Raw genomic sequence first — 17,617 nt, 5'->3', positions numbered from 1 at the left:
TAAACGGTACTGTAAACATATACATGCAAATTCTTGCTAAATAAATCTTCAATGTTCATAAAAAAAATGACAAAATTCTAGAGTCATGGTAGATGATGTGTGGCAAATTTCAGAATTTTATCTCAAAAACTGAATTTTTGACAGCATTTTGAATTTTGCTCTAATATGAACAATTAGAGTCAATGTAAAAATGACAAGTTTAAACATCAGTTTTTCATTTATGGAGCAAATCAATCATTGTAACAAACAAATTACCAACATCTCCATGCTGTCTAGATGCAATATGTGTATTTTCAGATTTTTGTCTTAATAACTGATTTTTTTTTACAGTGGTTTCAAATCTGCCTTTCCATGCACAGATGGCTGCTTTCCTACACAACAGTGAATGGCTTACTCAGTTTGTGAAGCCACTGTTGAGTTGCTACTTGCCAGTTAGCTCAGAGTGGTAGATGACCATATTAGGTTCCAGAGGTTGCTCAGAATTGCCTAAAAATGCCCAGACCCGACCCATCACTGCGCAGCATCTATAATCTTCACTTTGTTTCCACCGCGGCTGCTCAGCTGTTCACCGGTGACCATGTCATGTAGACGTATGTATGTGGAGGAGTTCAGCGCCGGCACAAAAGAACAGATGAGCGCTTATCAATACTACAGTCTTTGATCATTTAGCTCCGGGCCTAATTTAGTACCAGGTTTTGGTACCCATCCTTCATCAAAACACAAACGAAGTGAAGCTTGTAGAAATGAAATAAAGTTTGCAGCCACACTGACACAGAAGAGCAGAACGCTGCAAGTGTGTTCGACCGATCAGCATTCTTCAGCACACAGCCTCAAGAATTCCGGGTAATGTGAAAAGACCTACCCCTCTACTAGGTACTTTCAGGGAAAGTTGAGGGAAAGTTTTTTACCCGGGTAATTTTGGTGGAAATGTGCAAAGGTTTTTCAAAATCCCGGGTAAATGAGAAAAGTTCCTGCGGTGGAAAAGGGGCTAATGTCATTAATTTTTTTTTTTTTTTTTTAAAAAAAGCATTTTAAAATCAACTTCTTTTAGTATAGGTGGACCTAGTTTGTAACACTGGGGATCAGCACGCCCATCACACAATGCACCCAACCTCCTCTGGTCCCTGTATGACCAAAGTGAAATCTGCATCCGCATACTCTGCATAAAGTCAAACACGTTCTCCGTTGGTGTTGGCCTCCGCCAGGTTGTCCCTTGTCACCGATCCTGTTGTGATATTCATGGACAGGATCTAAAGCTGCAGCCAGGGAGAGGAAAGGGTCCGGTTTTGGGACCACAGAACTGCATCTTTGCTTGCTGCAGATGATGCGCCTAAACCTGACCACATGTTAACCACAGAGTTGTAGAAACATCAAGTCATCAAGTTTCTAATATCTGCTACAAATTAACATACAAATGTAATGGTTAACATTTTTCTGGCAACTGTGCTGCATTCATCAGCATGCTGTATTCTAAGAATACTGTATGTTGTGGATGTATATGTGTTTGCACACAGTCATGCACCGTGGAATGCTGGATTTAAAGGCAAAAAAATCCCCTGAGGCTCAGTAGCGAGAGAGAGACAGAGACAGAGACAGAGACAGAGAGAGACAGAGACAGAGAGAGGATCAGAAAGGAGAGTCAGTGTTAAAAGATGAGGAAAGAAGGAGAAAAGCCCGGAGGAGTTGAAGAGCAGCTGTTGCATGCAGCTCCTTGGAGAACTTCTGTACATGCTACAGGCTCCTCCCACTGGCTAACATTACAGCACAGCAGCTGCCTAGAGAATAAAACACACACACACACATACTTACACACACATTGATGATTCACACTCAAAAATGCAGCATCCCCACATCGACACACACACATATACCTCCTATCTTGAATGTGTACTTGTGTGTGTGTGTGTGTGTGTGTGTGTGTGTGTGTTAAACTCTTGAAATGGCATACATACCTAGAAGCATGTTGAGGTGCGTAGAGTAATGAAAGACTAACACATTCTTTGCGCTTGACCTTGTTGCCCAACTCCCGATACACCTTAAAACACACACACATACACACACACACGCACACCTGCCTGGGGCCAAATACACACAAAGATCCAAGAAAAACAGTGGTTGCACTTACATCATTCAGGCAGCTTACATCGCTCCATCACTCTGGTCTGTCTCTTCTTTAGCTTTCCATCACACGTATATGTGCACACACACTCACACACACACACACACACACACAGACACACACACTCAGTAAAAAGTTTGCCTCCCTTGCGTGTTGTAACAATAATAGCAGTGACAGTGAGAGCGACTTAAGGTATCCCAGGAGTACACCTGATAATTACTATCATACACTCCACTGACTTACTAATGGAGCTTTGCTATTATATCCCACCCTGTCCTTTTTTCCCCCTTCGCTCACGTATTAGCCCTCGTCTCTCAAACAGGATCTCATGTGTGTATCACTTGTTTTTTGTTAAACAAGGGCGAGAGTGTTTGGAACAATCTGGAAAGGTCATCTTCTTTTTTTATTCCTCATTTATTCCCTCTTTTCCATTTTTGATCACCCCTTTTGAACTCAGTCTCTATAAGCAGCAAGTAAAACTTAATTTACATAGCACTTTCTAGCATCACAAAGTGTTTCACATTTAAATATTTAAACTAAACTACAAGCAAAATTGTTATAGACAAAGAACAAATTGGGGGCAAGGAATCACCAATAAAATGCAGCTGAGAGTCGGGTCATTACTTTGTTTACAGTCCTCACAGAAAGATAAAAGCTGGAATAAATAAATGTTTTAAACAAAAATGCATTCAAGATGATAAACAGCAACTGTTTTAATACCAAATCAGCATATGTCCGAGAAGGACACTCTGGTCCAACAGATGGTTGAAGAGATCCAGACCCTCACGAAAAATGTCTGAGAAAGACGTGTCTTTCAAAGAGTTAGAGGACCTGATGTCTTAGAAGGACACTGATTAAACAGATGTATGAGTAGATCTAGACCCTGCAGAGAAACTTCTCTGAGAAAGAGATGATTTTCAAAGAGCGGAAGAACCTGATGGTTGAGAAGGACACTGGTCCAACAGATGGTTGAAGAGATCCAGACCCTCAAGATAAACTTCTCTGAGAAAAAGACGATTTCAAAAGAGCAGGGAGACCTGATGTTTGAGAAGAACGTTCTGGTCCAACAGATGAAGGAGGAGATTCAGAGCCTCAAGAAAACACCTCTGAGAAAGAGAAGTTAAAGGACCCGAAAGAACAACGGGCCATAACCAACCAGGAGCTGGTCACTGAGCTCCAGACTGAGGAGAAGGTCTGTCAGGACCTCTGAGCTGAACTCGCCAAACTTAAAGAAGACTAGAAGCACGAGATCAAGGTGCAGGAAAAAAAGGACTTCCTCCATGATCTACCAGAAGTTGAGCTCCTCGATCACTCTGAGGAAAAGCTTTAGAAGAAAGAAAAGACAACCTAAGCCTGAGGAAAATTAAGGCACTGCATTGGTTGAGGAGGAGGAAGAAGAAGAAGAAGAAGATGACGAAGAAGAAGCAGGAAGAGGAGTCATGAACCACCTGAGACTCTTCAAGACACATTCAAACTCTATAAAAAAATTCAATAAAACATTAAAAAATAAAAATGTAAAAAATTTAAATTTCCACTTTTGTTGTTTTTTTTCTGGTCTTGTTTTTAAAGAATCTGTTGTCAGAAATAAAACCTTTGAAAATTAGCACCATGCATTCTAGTCTGCTTGTCTTAGTTTGTTTTTAAGGACAAATATAAGAGCAAATCATTAATTTACAAAGTTCTGGTTTTGAATAGAAACAGGTTCATTCAGGATCATTTGTCAACAAGTTATAATCCTTGAAATAAAACTGCATTTTTGAGTATTGATAATTACAATCATCATCAGCCATACAACGCTGCCAACAGTTGATAAGGTTAGAGAGACGCTATGATTGAAATCATCCCTAATGTCCCTGGACAGAGAGTTAAAGTGTCTCATGATCTAAATAATGTATCTGCACCTATGCTACATTTGTATTTTTTAATATACGTGGTCAAATACAAATGAATACTGAAATATTAAAAACACTGTAATGTAAATATGAAGTTCCTCTACCTTTAAACAATAAAAGGTTAAGAGGTGACAAAACACTGTGGCTTCAAAAATAACCCCAAAACAGTTTTTTTTTTGGTTAAAGTTTAGGCAACTAAACTTCTTAATTAAGGTTTGCAAAAGATTTTGGTGATGGTCAAAGAAAAAACACAGGATTGATAACCACTCACAGCTGTGCGTCATGTATGGAGCTAGAACCAGCAGGCAATTAGCTTAGCTTAGCATAAGGAGTGGAAGCAATGGGGATTAGGCAGGCTGGTAAGACTTTACTTGAAGGTATCTACATAAGAGTGACATGACACTGTCATAACTATGACATGACACGGTCATGAATCTGTCATGAACATTATGTACGTCATAAAAGTTTATGACTGCTGTCATTAAGTGTCATTCGGTTTTTGTAATGACAAGTTGACATTGTTTGGGTTGTCTTGATTATGACAACTTGACATTAATTAAAGTGACATTACCAGAAGTCGTCTTTGTCATGACAAGTTGACATTAAATTTGTTTGGGATGTCCTTATAATGACAACTTGACATTAACCAGGATGACATTACCAGAAGATGTCTTTATGTTAATGTCAAGTTGTCATTATAAGGACATCCCAAACAAATTTAATGTCAACTTATCATGACAAAGACAACTTCTGGTAATGTCACTTCTATTAATGTCAACTTGTCATAATCAAGACAACCCAAACAATGTCAACTTGTCATTACAAAAACCGAATGACACTTAATGACAGCAGTCATAAACTTTTATGACGTACATAATGTTCATGACAGGTTCATGACCGTGTCATGTCATAGTTATGACAGTGTCATGTCACTCTTATGTAGATACCTTCATTAAAAGTGTTACCGGCAGGCCTTGCTGGCTACAAACATCAACAGTACACCTACCAGCACCTCTAAAGTGACGGCACTGCTGTGTACCACTCATTTGCTCCTGTGACCTTCCCCACTTCCTTTACATTAATGGAAAACACTACCAGCCAGCGAGTGATGAGAGAGCCCTGCTTATTACAGAGCCAGAGGGGGCTGATCAAGCTGCTCTGTGCAGCGATAGAAAACACAACACAGTGTTTAGTCACTGACAGCTGCTGTGTGACAGCTGCTGTATCTACCTGTGTCAAGGTTTTCCTTCTCCCTCATCACCTCTTCGTGTGTGTGAGTGAGAAGCCCTGGTATTTCTCTCAGCTGCGCCCTTATCAGCTTATCGGACCTGTCCACTTTATTTGATGCAGGAACAGAGGACGTAGCTCTGCATAGCCTCACACACACCAGAGAAAAACAGGCATGTGTGTAAGTATGTGTGTGTAAGAGTGAGTGAGGGTAAGTGTTTTTGTGTGAGATGTTTTGCAGATGCTCGACTAATGTAAATGTGTGTGTGTTAGTGTAAATTATTTACTTCCAAAATTGCCAATCTCTCCTTGTTCTTCCATGCACCACCTGGCCGTGTCTGTCTCTTAACACCCATACACACACACTATATATATATTCCATTCCTACACTCATTCTCCACAACTTTGACCTCTGCACAACTGCACAAAGCTTCCTTAACGTAAACACTTTTAGAGAATCGCAAGACGGATTTTTGGTCCTCTGGCCATGGCCTGTGCTGTATGAAAAACTGTTTGAAGGCGTGCTTCTTTTCTGAGCCACATGCTGCAGGGTAAGGGGCAACACGGGTGGGGCAAGAGGGGCTAACATTCCTCACTAATTGTATGTGTTCCCCATCCCTCCCTTCCCTCAGTATGTGTGTGTATGTTATGCCTGTGTTTGTGCTTTGTGGTGCAGAATAGTTTGGGAAATTGCTGCCAAGACATGCGTTTGTGAAGTCGACCTTTGCCACACAGGGTCAGCGTTGGGGGTGAGGTTTTATGTTTCAAAGGTTGGCTATTTTGCTACAGTAAGAGCGAGGTCAGGGGTCATATCAGGGGACATTTTGTTTGACTGTAATTCTGCTTAAACGTACTTTCTGTGTCTTGACATGTAGAAATATATATTTCAAAGATAATAATCTGTGACAAAGCTCCTATGAATCGGTTGTGCTACATTTGCTCTATTGGCAAAAGATGTAGCGCAACATTGATTCAATCCATGCTCGGCTCATGAAAGATTTTACATTTGCTTGTTGTAGTCCTCAGGGGAACGGGTCTTTTCAAGTAGAAATCCTTTGCTGCACAGGAAATGATGCATTAATCCATGTGGCTGCAACAGCAGTTTGTTTTAAATGCTTACAGTAGGAGAAGAAGAAGTGGGCTGTGGGCAGTGACAGCCGCTACTCAAGTCAAAGCCATCTGACCCACTGATAGACCCAAATTGTAAAGATCAAAAGTCCCACAAGGTAGCAGATCTTTCATACTTTGTTGTGCTGTAGCCTACAGACAATGAGACAAAGTTAATGCTGTTAAAAGTCCACCGCCAGACGACATGGATCAAAGATTTGTGGCTGTTTCTTTATTTATTAACAAAGCCTACATCCTCATAATTACATTATAGGCTATCAATATTTCAAATACAATGCCCGTTAGCAGGAGAAATCAATCTGCTCTGTGCAATGCACCGCAGCTCCGTCAATAATAGATGAGGTGCGTATTAGCTTATGGTGTGTTTCGGAAACACACTGCGGTGCATTTGCTGGAATTAGAAGAATTGTCTTGAGTGGCAGCGATCAGTTCAGATCAGGACTCTGATGAGTTTTTTTTTTTAGTTTTTCCAGAGTATTTTGAGCAACAAGAAGCAAAAAAACACATCATCCTGAGTTTGATGTCCAAGTTTGTTAATGATACATCTTTGAGTTTGCTTTTCCAACATTTCTACAAACAGGATCAGGACTGGTTGTCAAAATTAGATACTTCTCTGGTTTTATTAGGTGAAATCTGCTCTACTCTGCTCCAGCTCAACTTCTATGATTGCATGTTATTGTAAATTATTTACTCCACAAACACTCTGTTCCCTATTACTTACACTGACAAGTTGTCTGTTCTCCCAATTTAATTATTTGTCTCCGCAAAACCCAATTCCGACATTAAAACCAAGGCAATCTCGCACTTTCAAAGGATGGTATGTCATTGTTTCTGCAGAAATGAATTGCTCAGTGTACGAAGAGAATCTAATGATTTATTATTTATGTTTCTCAGGCGTGAAGCAGGAAAACTCTGCTACAGCAGGACCACTGAGATGAAATAAACTATGATCAGCCAGCCGTTCACCCGACATCCCTTTTGTTAACTCTCCAAAAAGTAACACCGTCTGTGGCATTTTCAGTATTCTGTGGATGACATTTTCTGCAGGCGGGGAGTTTCCAGGTCTGCAGTGATATATGAGTCGACTTCTCTCCCCTGTGTGACAGACCTATCAATGAGTCCCGGCTTAGCTCAGGGGAGTTTGTCAGGCTTACCTGGTGTTAGCGATGGGACATCTCTCTCTCCTCTCGGGGTTGTGTTTGTGTGTATTGGAGAAAACATACAGTATACATTCCATATCGTCTGTTCACCGCAGCGAGCAGCTGTTAGCAGCATTACACACCGGGTATCTATTAGTGTGGGATCATTGGGTGGTATTTTTCTGTCTCCCTGAAGCAAAGTGTGCCCTCAGGTGAAGCTTTCTTACTGCATTCCTCACACAAAAACACTTCAAGACATTCGTACATGCAGGAAACAACATGTTCTGGTATGTAGCAGGAGTGTTAACCAACCTGCAGAGATTACAGGCCTTCCAGAGAGAGAAAGATACATCGGAAAAATGACAGAGTAAGAGGGAGGGATGAAGCCATGTGTATCCATAGCAACGGTGCCGGTCCATGGTGTTTTTAGAGAAGTGTATGATGATTGCAAGGGAAGGCAAATGGATTCCCTGTGGGGTTTACTTCTTTGTAGCTGTGGCCCCTTTTTCAGAAAACCATTACTGAAAAATGCACCTGTGCTTGTGTGTGTGTGTGCATGTGTGTGTGTGTACTCTCTGTATCCCCTCTCTGTGCAGGAGTTTTCGTAGCACAAAAGCACCTTCACTTCCAAGGACTGATTCCCATTTGGATCGCGAAATTCATGGTGTGGTTTTAAAGCGTAAACTGAAATGGTATGACAGAATTTCTTTTCCTAAGTGGTGCAACCCGATCCCATGCTGATCATTTTTTTGGCATGTTGAGGACACTGCAAACCTTGGGTTTGCCTGAAAGGAACACTGTTAAGATCTAGGGGGATAGTGAAGACTGCAAATTGCAACCAGCTGAAAGTTCTCCTGGTTAGAATTCCTTCAGTGTAATGGTAAATGGACTGCACTTGTATAGCGTCAGTCTAGCCTTTTTACACTACATGTTCACACACTGGTGGCCGAGGCTACCGTACATAGCGCTACCCACTGCTCAGTAACTTTTCACATGCTCTCACACACATAGATGGAACAGCCATTGGGAGCAATTTGGGGTTCAGTATCTTGATGCTTTTTAAAAAAATATTTTATTTTCAAATTTTCAATTTAACAAAACATACAGAACACACACACAAACATGGCTCCAGATCCCCTCCCTGCCCCCCTGACATACAAACCAAAAGAAGACCTAGCTTAAAAGGAGTAGGTAGTCGTCAAAGAACAGTATAGTAAATAAATGAAATTTAAAATAAAATAAATAAATACAACAGAAAATAAGAGGCAACATAAATAATCATGGCTTAATCAGAAGACTAATGTTGTGTCAATCTGGTATCTTTTTTGTAACAAATCTGATAGAGGTGTTGGTAAAGTACCAATATATTCCAAAAACCACCTGGCTTTGGGAAGATGGGAATCAGACTTTCACGACATTACTATCAAAGCTATTTCCAAAAACTTCTTTTGGGAGTTCTGTTAAGAAGCACTAAGGGCTGTAAAGTTTCCCAGTAGGCAAATTTGTGGGTCCAATGGAAAAGCAGGTCAAGTTTTGTCATGACTTTACTAAAGTTTTGCCAAAATGTGTTGAGCTTTATACATGACCAGGTGCAATGCAAAAACAAGTCCTCCTCTATACCACATCTAAACAATCTGTCTGGTTTATATGTATGCAATCTCTGTGGCGTTATATAGAGTGGGTGAAGAAAGTTATACTGGATCAGTCTGTTTCTAGTATTAATAATGGCAGACAAACTTTTTTTGACATAGTTCTGACCAAAGCTCTGCATCTATTGTTACATCCAGGTCAGACTCCCATCTCTGATGCAACCCCACAGAACATACACTTTTGGTACACTTCCCCCATATGTCACTGAGCACAGGTAAGGTCATTTTAGGTCCCAAGGTTGCTCTAGTAGCTTGATGCTTTGACATGTCACCTGGGGCAGCCAGGGATTGAAACAGCAATCTTCCGATTGGTGGACAACCTGCTCTGCCTCGGAGCCCCAGCCCCCCACTGTTCATCATTCAGAGGGGTTGTTACCAGGAGCCAAATTATCAGAGGTCTCTTCGTCTCCAAAACAAACACACCCACTGATTCTAACCATCAGCTTTCAACCACCATAGTTAGCAGCCCCTCCACCATGCTGCTCATCACAGAGGGGCTGCTCACTATGGTGGCTGATGCAAAAACGTGAATGTCCCTATCAGTGTTTGATCTGTATGTCTGAGCTACTGTAGAAACAACATGGCGGTGCATCATGGTGATGAGGACCCACTCCATATGTAGATATAAACAGGTCGTTCCAAGGTGGCAAAAACATGACAACACGTATTTTCAAAAGATTATTCACTCATGAAAATATACTTCATATATCATATTCTGCCAATATATCCCCCTGAACCCTACACGCTGGACCCCTCAAAGAGCATTTATTAGTTTATATTTATGACTATTATGATACATATGAAAAAAAACACAGCTCCAACGTCTCTAAAACAATTAATATTCTTATTATTTATGGCCACACTGTGTCAGAGGAGAGTCGACGTAGCTCTATGGTAATTTTTACAGCTGTAAATTGTGTTGATGTATGGAGAGTGACACCACTGTGTGATGTAAAATGTTCCCATTATTGTGTCCACCCCCCTATATGTAAGCACTCATGGCAAGGCAATGCACTTTACATTTACTAAACAGCTTGTGTCCACCAAAGTGCACATGCTCATTTAAATTCACAGCAATTTCCAATGTGAATGCATAATGCCTCCCCCACCTCATTTCTTTCTGTCTCATGATCGCACACATACACACACAGTCTTAGATGTGTGTTTGGGTTGACACACACACACACACACACACACACACACACACACACATACAATACGCTCCACTATAGTGGAGAGAGTGGGAGAAAAGCAGAGGAAGTGTGGAGGCTGATAGCCACAATATTCATTATCCCATCGGCCTTACACACAGACACACACACACACCTAAATACTCCTATTAACAAAACATCATTTTAATCACTTATTCACTCAGTTACTGCCTCTCAGATACACATCCCACACCTTTACACACACACACACACACACACACACACACACATCCCACATATACACACTGCAGCCTCACAGTGTGCTCTTGTAGCTATTAGGCTAGTATCATTAAAGCTCTTCAGTCTAATTATCTCCCCTGATGAGCCACAGGTCTCAATGGGACGACGGGGAGAGATCCGGCATGATTGACTTGGCCTGTGCTCTTCTCAATGAGCCATTAGCCTAGTGAACAGAAACACATACTGTATATAACCACACACACACGTGCACAGACCTGTGGTAATGTAAGTCAGTAAGTCCCATATTCATTTACATCTTTGTGAAAAGACTTGTCAGTTGTTTGGAAGAGACAGTGTGTGATGGAGGGATGAGTGTGTGTGTGTGTGTGTGTGTGTGTGTGTGGTGTGCACTTTCTCTCTGTTTGCGAAGGTGCGTTTGAATTCGTCACTTTTCCTCTCTCATGAGCCAGGTGCCACAGGGGAATGCTGGGAATGTAAGCCGGCGTTGAGTGATGGCGACAGTTTGCCAGGGAAACAGAGCAATGGAAGGAAATGGAAGAAGGGAGGGAGATGCCTCGGCGTTTACTCTACAGGCATTGTACCATCCACTGATAAGCACTGTCACAGCCCGGGAAAAAGATCTCCCCCTATGGATCATCGTTCATTTTAATTCCCTCATTAATCAGTTTATGCCACGGTGTTTGGGCAATTGAGGATGATATTTGTTTTCGGTGTGGGCCGTGCATGCATGCCTGAGTTATGAGAGCCAGTGGAGAGAGAAGGTTGAAGGGAGGACACTTAGAAATTGGGAAATAATTTACAGAAAGTTGGAGGGAGTGTGGTGGGAAGGAAAGAAAGAGGCGGTGGTTAACCATTAATAAATGTAAGCATATTATTGCTAAGTGGGCTGAGAGAGAGGCATTCACAGTCCAGCCACAATTTGTATGTGTGCAAGTTTGTCTGCAGGGTGGAAACAGAAATGCAGACAAGAGGAGCTGCTCAGTGGGAGTCTGACTTGTGTCTAGAATTCATTTCAGGGCATAAAAATCCCTCTGACCACACAAAGGTCATCTTATCTTTACAACTTCTGATTATGTTAGTCCATTAAATTCTGAGTGGGAGCTGTGGAAGATGCATCTGACCTCTGCAGGCCAAGAAGCAATGTGTAATTTTAAATGTAGCCGACTTTCTAGAGAAACCGCACAACTGTGCTGCTTGTAAACACAGTTGCTGTTATAAAGTAAGATTTTCTTTTTTCACACGCCCCAAGAGGATTGAGACTTCCTTTTAGACCATTAGGCAAAGACATGTTGAGCTAGCTGGAATGTAATTGATGGCAACTCCTCCTGGTGTCAGTTAATCAGTCCTTAGAAATACTTGGAACTTAGTTTATCCGTCTTTTTACGGCATTTATGACATAAAATGTAGTTTTTCAGTCATGTTAGGGGCGTGGCTCAAGGAATGGCGTTGGCACTCTGTCGGTCAGTCAGTTGAATTAGATGGATTGCTGCCATATTTGGTGTAAACAATTATGGTCTTCTCAGGGTGATTTGGAATGACGTTGGTGATGCCGAAAGGTCCAGTGTGTAGGATTTAGGGTAATAAATTGGCAGAAATTGAATATCATATATAAGTATGTGTTCTTTACTGTGTAGTCACCTGAAATTTGAATTGTTGTGTTTTCGATACCTTAGAATGAGCCATTTGTATCTACAGCGGGTCGAGCGGGTTTCTGTCCACAGAGATTGCCGTGTTGCACCGCTGAGCCCAGAACAGACAAACCAAACACTGAGTCTCGATAGGCCCATTCACATTTTTGCATTGGCCACTGTAGTTAGCAGCCCCTCTGCGACAATTCGGTTCCTGTTAAAAACTATCTCATCGTCTGGGTCTTATCAGAGAAAAAAGGTGAACACACATTAGCAGGTGTTGGGCTAGCGGCCTGTTTGCAATGAGCCGATCAGCGTCGGAGAAACTCTGATTTGTAACCTGAAACCAGTGTTAAAACTGACAGCTATTTTAGATTTAGTGTTAGTCTTGTGACGAAAATGCTAATTGGTTTTAGTCACATTTTAGTGATTTTTATCCGTCATAGTTTTAGACAGATAACTGAGCCTCCTACCTGCCTGTCAAACAGCATCAAACCATAAATCTTCCCGAGACAGTCCAGACTGAGTGGAGTCCAGCGGCCAGTGGCTGCTTGCTCCGCTGCCATTCAGCAACTAACAGGTGGCGCTAACTGCTAACAGCCACCGCTGCAACTAACAAACTCCGCTCCAATCCATTCATCATCCACAGTCAGGCACACACGGCTGATTATTTACTGGTGAATTACAGCTCACAACTCACACTAACAGCTGACGTTGCTCCGATGTGTGCTTTTCCTGGCTAGCGAAACATCCTGGCGCAGACTATTTACTGGATTTTACCAGCTTGTCGCTCATGCGGTACAGGAGCCAAATGTGTTATTGTGATCATGAAAAATGAATTATTGTTCACTCTGTGTATGTTGGGTGTCGCTGTGTTGTTACCTGGGGTTCAGGTATAAAGGTAGCTACGTCACTGTTGTCGTCAGGTGTTTGACCCAGAACGGCAAAAGGTTTTTGACCGCTATAGCGCTAACTGCGGGCATTTTCTTTGTTCGATCAGTTATCAATGAAATCGGAAATGTTAGTTATACTGCATTAGAAGACCAGCATCTGGACTCCTTTACTGAGCATCAAGAACGGTAAAGTTAGTGTGAGAAACCAGTAAGTTAGCAAGGCGTGTCAACCAGGTTACTCTGGGTCAAGCATCTCAGTAGCTTAAAGTATAAGACTTAGCTCCTACATGCGGCATTCGAAGATAATTGATGACAGTCCACCACTAACATTTCGTCATGTCTCATCTCGTCAACGAAAATTAAGCATTGATTTTGTCTTAGTTTTTATTATCAAGATCTACCTTTAGCTCATCATTGTCTCATTTTTGTCATTGACAAAAAGATTGTTGACGAAAATGTTTTCATCAACGAAATAAACACTGCCTGAAATTGCTTTTTTCTGTGTTTTTACCTGTTTTCATTATAGATCTGGAAAAGACCTCTGTGGATAATCTGGCTTCTCCAAAACAATGAACACTAAAGGAATCCTAAGCCTGAGTTCATGCTTGGCCTTGGGAGAAGTCTCAGCTGGTTGCAATCTGCAATCTTCACCTCTAAATGCCATTTAATCCGACACACTGCCCTACCTTTACTTCTTGTGCCATCATGTGGCTAACATTTTTATTTTTCTAATACTTTGCTTTACGACCAAATACCTGCAAAACTAATGATATTCCCATCAGCCTCAGCAAATGTGAACATGCTAAACTAAAATAATGATCATGGTTGCCATAACACCTGCTAAACATTAGTATGTGAGCGCTGTCATTGTGAACATGCTGACATTAGTATTCAACACAAAGCCCAACAGTGCCTAAGTACAGCCTCACAGAGCTGAATCATGGCTCTAGAGTCTTCTAGTCCTGTTGTCTGTTATATCTCAGGCATCTCCCCCTCGACTCTACTGTATATCACTGTTTAACCTTATTGAATGGCTTTGACTCACTATATTTACACAGGAAATGAAAGGTTGAATTCCAGCTAGAAATTAAAGGAAGGAAATGGGCTGTGGTGTTTGCACAAGCAAAGGAGATAACCCATTTCAATTACCAGGGAGTTCAGGTGGAAATTATGGAGATGCAGCCTGGTAAACCGGGAACCATATCTTCTTTGGAGGGAAGTAGACCACATGTACAAGCCATAACAAACTGCAGATCATTTGGGAATCAGTACACAAGGAGACCAAGGAGGCATCTGGGGGAAATCCCACAGGATTTCAGCCTTGTTGTCTTGGGTATCCTGCCCGAGGGAGAGAATAGAGTATCTATTGTATCTGTTACAAAAGATAATTACCCACATAGTGGCAATTACATTAAACTGATTTCAGTCAAATCCCTTGGAATTATAAACAGAGGCTACTCAAAGTGACAGAAAAAAACAAGCAGCAGCTCTTAAAGCTCACACCAATTAATATCACACTGTTCTATGAAGTGACATCCCAGTTACTAAAGTCAGCCCCTCAGTGTTCCCTCTGTCTCCCGCAGAGGTGGGAGAAGAGGGGGTGAGGACTCGGAGGATCTGGAGAGAAATGGTGGGAACAGATGGCAGAGTGGCCCCCATGTTCAGCTGCCTGGGTGATTATGGACACAGCTGTCAGTCACTTTGTATGTAAGTGTGAGTGTGTGTGCACACATGTGTGTATTTGTTTTAGTGTATGTATGCAGTGTCTCTGACTCCCCCATGTGTTCTCCAGCTCCTTTGTACTCACTGTGTCTCGGTAAAGCTGCGTTAGATGTTTACTGCTGTGACATACTTGTGCGATCATATTTATGTCGTGGCTCAGAGCTCAGATCTCAGACCAGAGTTCATACAAAACCTCGCAAAGAATGTAAGATTCACGTCACCTGTCCACCCTGTCAGGGGCTCTCTCTGTCTCTCTCTCTTTGGCACTTTGGCACAATGTGTTTCCTTATCATTGGGCTTTACCCCCATCTAGTGGTGCTTGATATTAACGCTGCCCAGCCTTTGTCATGTAGGAGCATTTGCATCCATGCAAAACTCCCATGAACGCCTCATTATCAGGCTCATTTTATTTGTAAGAAATTAATTAAGAAACTATAATAAATAGAAATAACATGTTTAATTCTAGAATAACAGTTCTATTATTTGCAAAAATGCCAATTACACACTTGTATAACTTAAAGGTCAGTTTGCTGATAGTGACATTATTATCAATTAGGACCAAGTTGTTCTGTATTTTTGGCCACAGCAGAACAAGCTGTAATCATAGAATCCAGCCACCTCACAAATGTAGCTCTGATATTTGGTCTCCTTTGAGCTCCGAGGGACACATCTGGCTCTTCAGCTGCTAAATGCTTCACTATGTTCACCAGCTAGTCGGTAACTTTGTCCATCTGCTGTTTGGCGTTGGGCAGGTAGTTTGCAGTGGAGCTTTTGGTTGAAAACAGCTGCCTGCTGCTGCTGTGGATGGAAACAACTGTAATGGGAGAGTAAAGCGGGATTTATACTTGTGCGGCAGACCCTACACCTTAGCCTACGCCTTTAGCATTTATACTTGTGTGGTGGTGTGTCTGTGTCACTCTGCAGTTACACCTCCAAAACACTAGTTGGCAGTGAAAGTTTCTGTGAAGTGCTGTAAAGTTTAGTTGATTCAAAACACAACCAAAACACACATTAAACATGGTTTAATAGAGACAATTTCAAACACAAATCGGCTTCATTATAACTCACAGCATTCACAGACAAAGCACTTGTCTTTATCTGGACACATTTTCCCCACAAATACAACATGCTAATGTTACTAGCACAAGCCTTTGGCATTTTACATTGTGTAAATTAGCCCAGCAGCTAGCTGACTTTTCCTCTACTCATATGAAGCCAGGGACAACAGCAACATTTAACAAAGGTAATGTTACAAAATTCAACTCTATTACAACCCACAAAGTTCACCAACAAAAGAACTGTCTTATACTAAACACGTTTTCCAAACAAATACAACATGCTCACGTTATTAGCACAAGCCTATGGCATTTTATATTGTATAAATTAGCCTAGCGATGAGCGGAGATTTCCTCTGCTCATATAAAGCCAGGATAAATCAAACACAAGAATTATCTACACAAATTATTGTTTCTTATCTGTGAAATAAAAGTGAATAAAAGCTTCGTTTCCACTGAGGGAAATGGTTTCAGCTTACAAGAATAGACAGCTTGCGTTGCTGTGACGTGTAGTTAAATTTTTTGAGAGATGCACATCAGGCTACAGCGCAGGTTACGTCATCAGTTTAACACTGAAGTATAAATTCCGCCTAATTCGAAACATTTAAGTTGCAAATAAAATCCAAACAATGTGCCAAAAGATGCTAAAGGTGCACTGAGCTAACAAGTAGCCTACTTCAGAGTTGGGTGATAATTTTCCGTGGGTTTCTCACGATGAGCGGCCTCTTTATTACATGTTGTCATTTGCAGTGGTGCAAGGGTCAGATGCCACCAAAGACCTTGGGTGGCACACCAAAACCAAAAACCATAACTGAATATCAGGAATATTATATTCGCTTATGCTGTTTAAGTATGTAGGTTAGTTGAAAGTTGAAATATGGAGAGTTAAGGAATGCTGATATATTTTGGTTTCTTATTTTAGAGTTAATTAGTCTCATTCATGAATTGTTAGTAAATCTCTGAGTAGATTTGCACATAAAAAAAAACAGTACTAAAAACCTACACCAAATTCCTGAATGCCATGGAAAATTCAGATATGATCGTATGCACGTGTGTATGTTCATGAATGCCAATTAATCATAAACTGACAGCATGCTCCTACCAGTCAGCAAAAAGCATACATTCTCACTCATGAATAGCCAGTGACTGCCATATATGGAGGTGATAATTACTATGGATCGTTGCATCCTGTCGACCTGCGAGCATGGAGCAAACAAAGACAGTGAGAGAAAGAGAAGCATCTCAATGATACGTATAATATTTTTAATTTTTAATTTATTACATTATTTGTGTTGTGACAGGGACAGGTAAATCAAAGGCTTGGAAGGAGATAATGGATGCTGTTAACTCCATGTCCTATGTTTTAAGAACCGGCCAAGAAGTTAAACAAAAATGGTTTGATATGAAACTTGATGCAAAAAACTTTTAAGTACACACACACAAAACAAACACAGTAGCTACAGGAGGAGACCCAGCCACAGCTGCAGATGAGCTCATTGCTTGAATCAACAGAGAGACCTCTTTGTCAGGAAATACTCCTGACACAGACATCGACATGCCTCCACTGAGGCAGTCAATAGCAAACTCAGACGGTACAGTGATGTATGTCTTATATTAAATGTTAAATCACTACATTCTGACAGCCATCACTGATAGCTCAGTGTTTGGTCAGTGACATGGGTCTCACAGTCTCGCCACTCAAACAGAAGATACATTTGCATCTCCTCATTGATTCAAGTGGGAACGGGATGCC

This window comes from Epinephelus lanceolatus, chromosome 10, assembly GCF_041903045.1.
Source record: "Epinephelus lanceolatus isolate andai-2023 chromosome 10, ASM4190304v1, whole genome shotgun sequence".
In the NCBI taxonomy this organism is placed as follows: Eukaryota; Metazoa; Chordata; class Actinopteri; order Perciformes; family Serranidae; genus Epinephelus; species Epinephelus lanceolatus.
The sequence above is the reverse complement of the archived record's forward strand: the minus strand, read 5'-3'. Positions refer to the sequence as shown.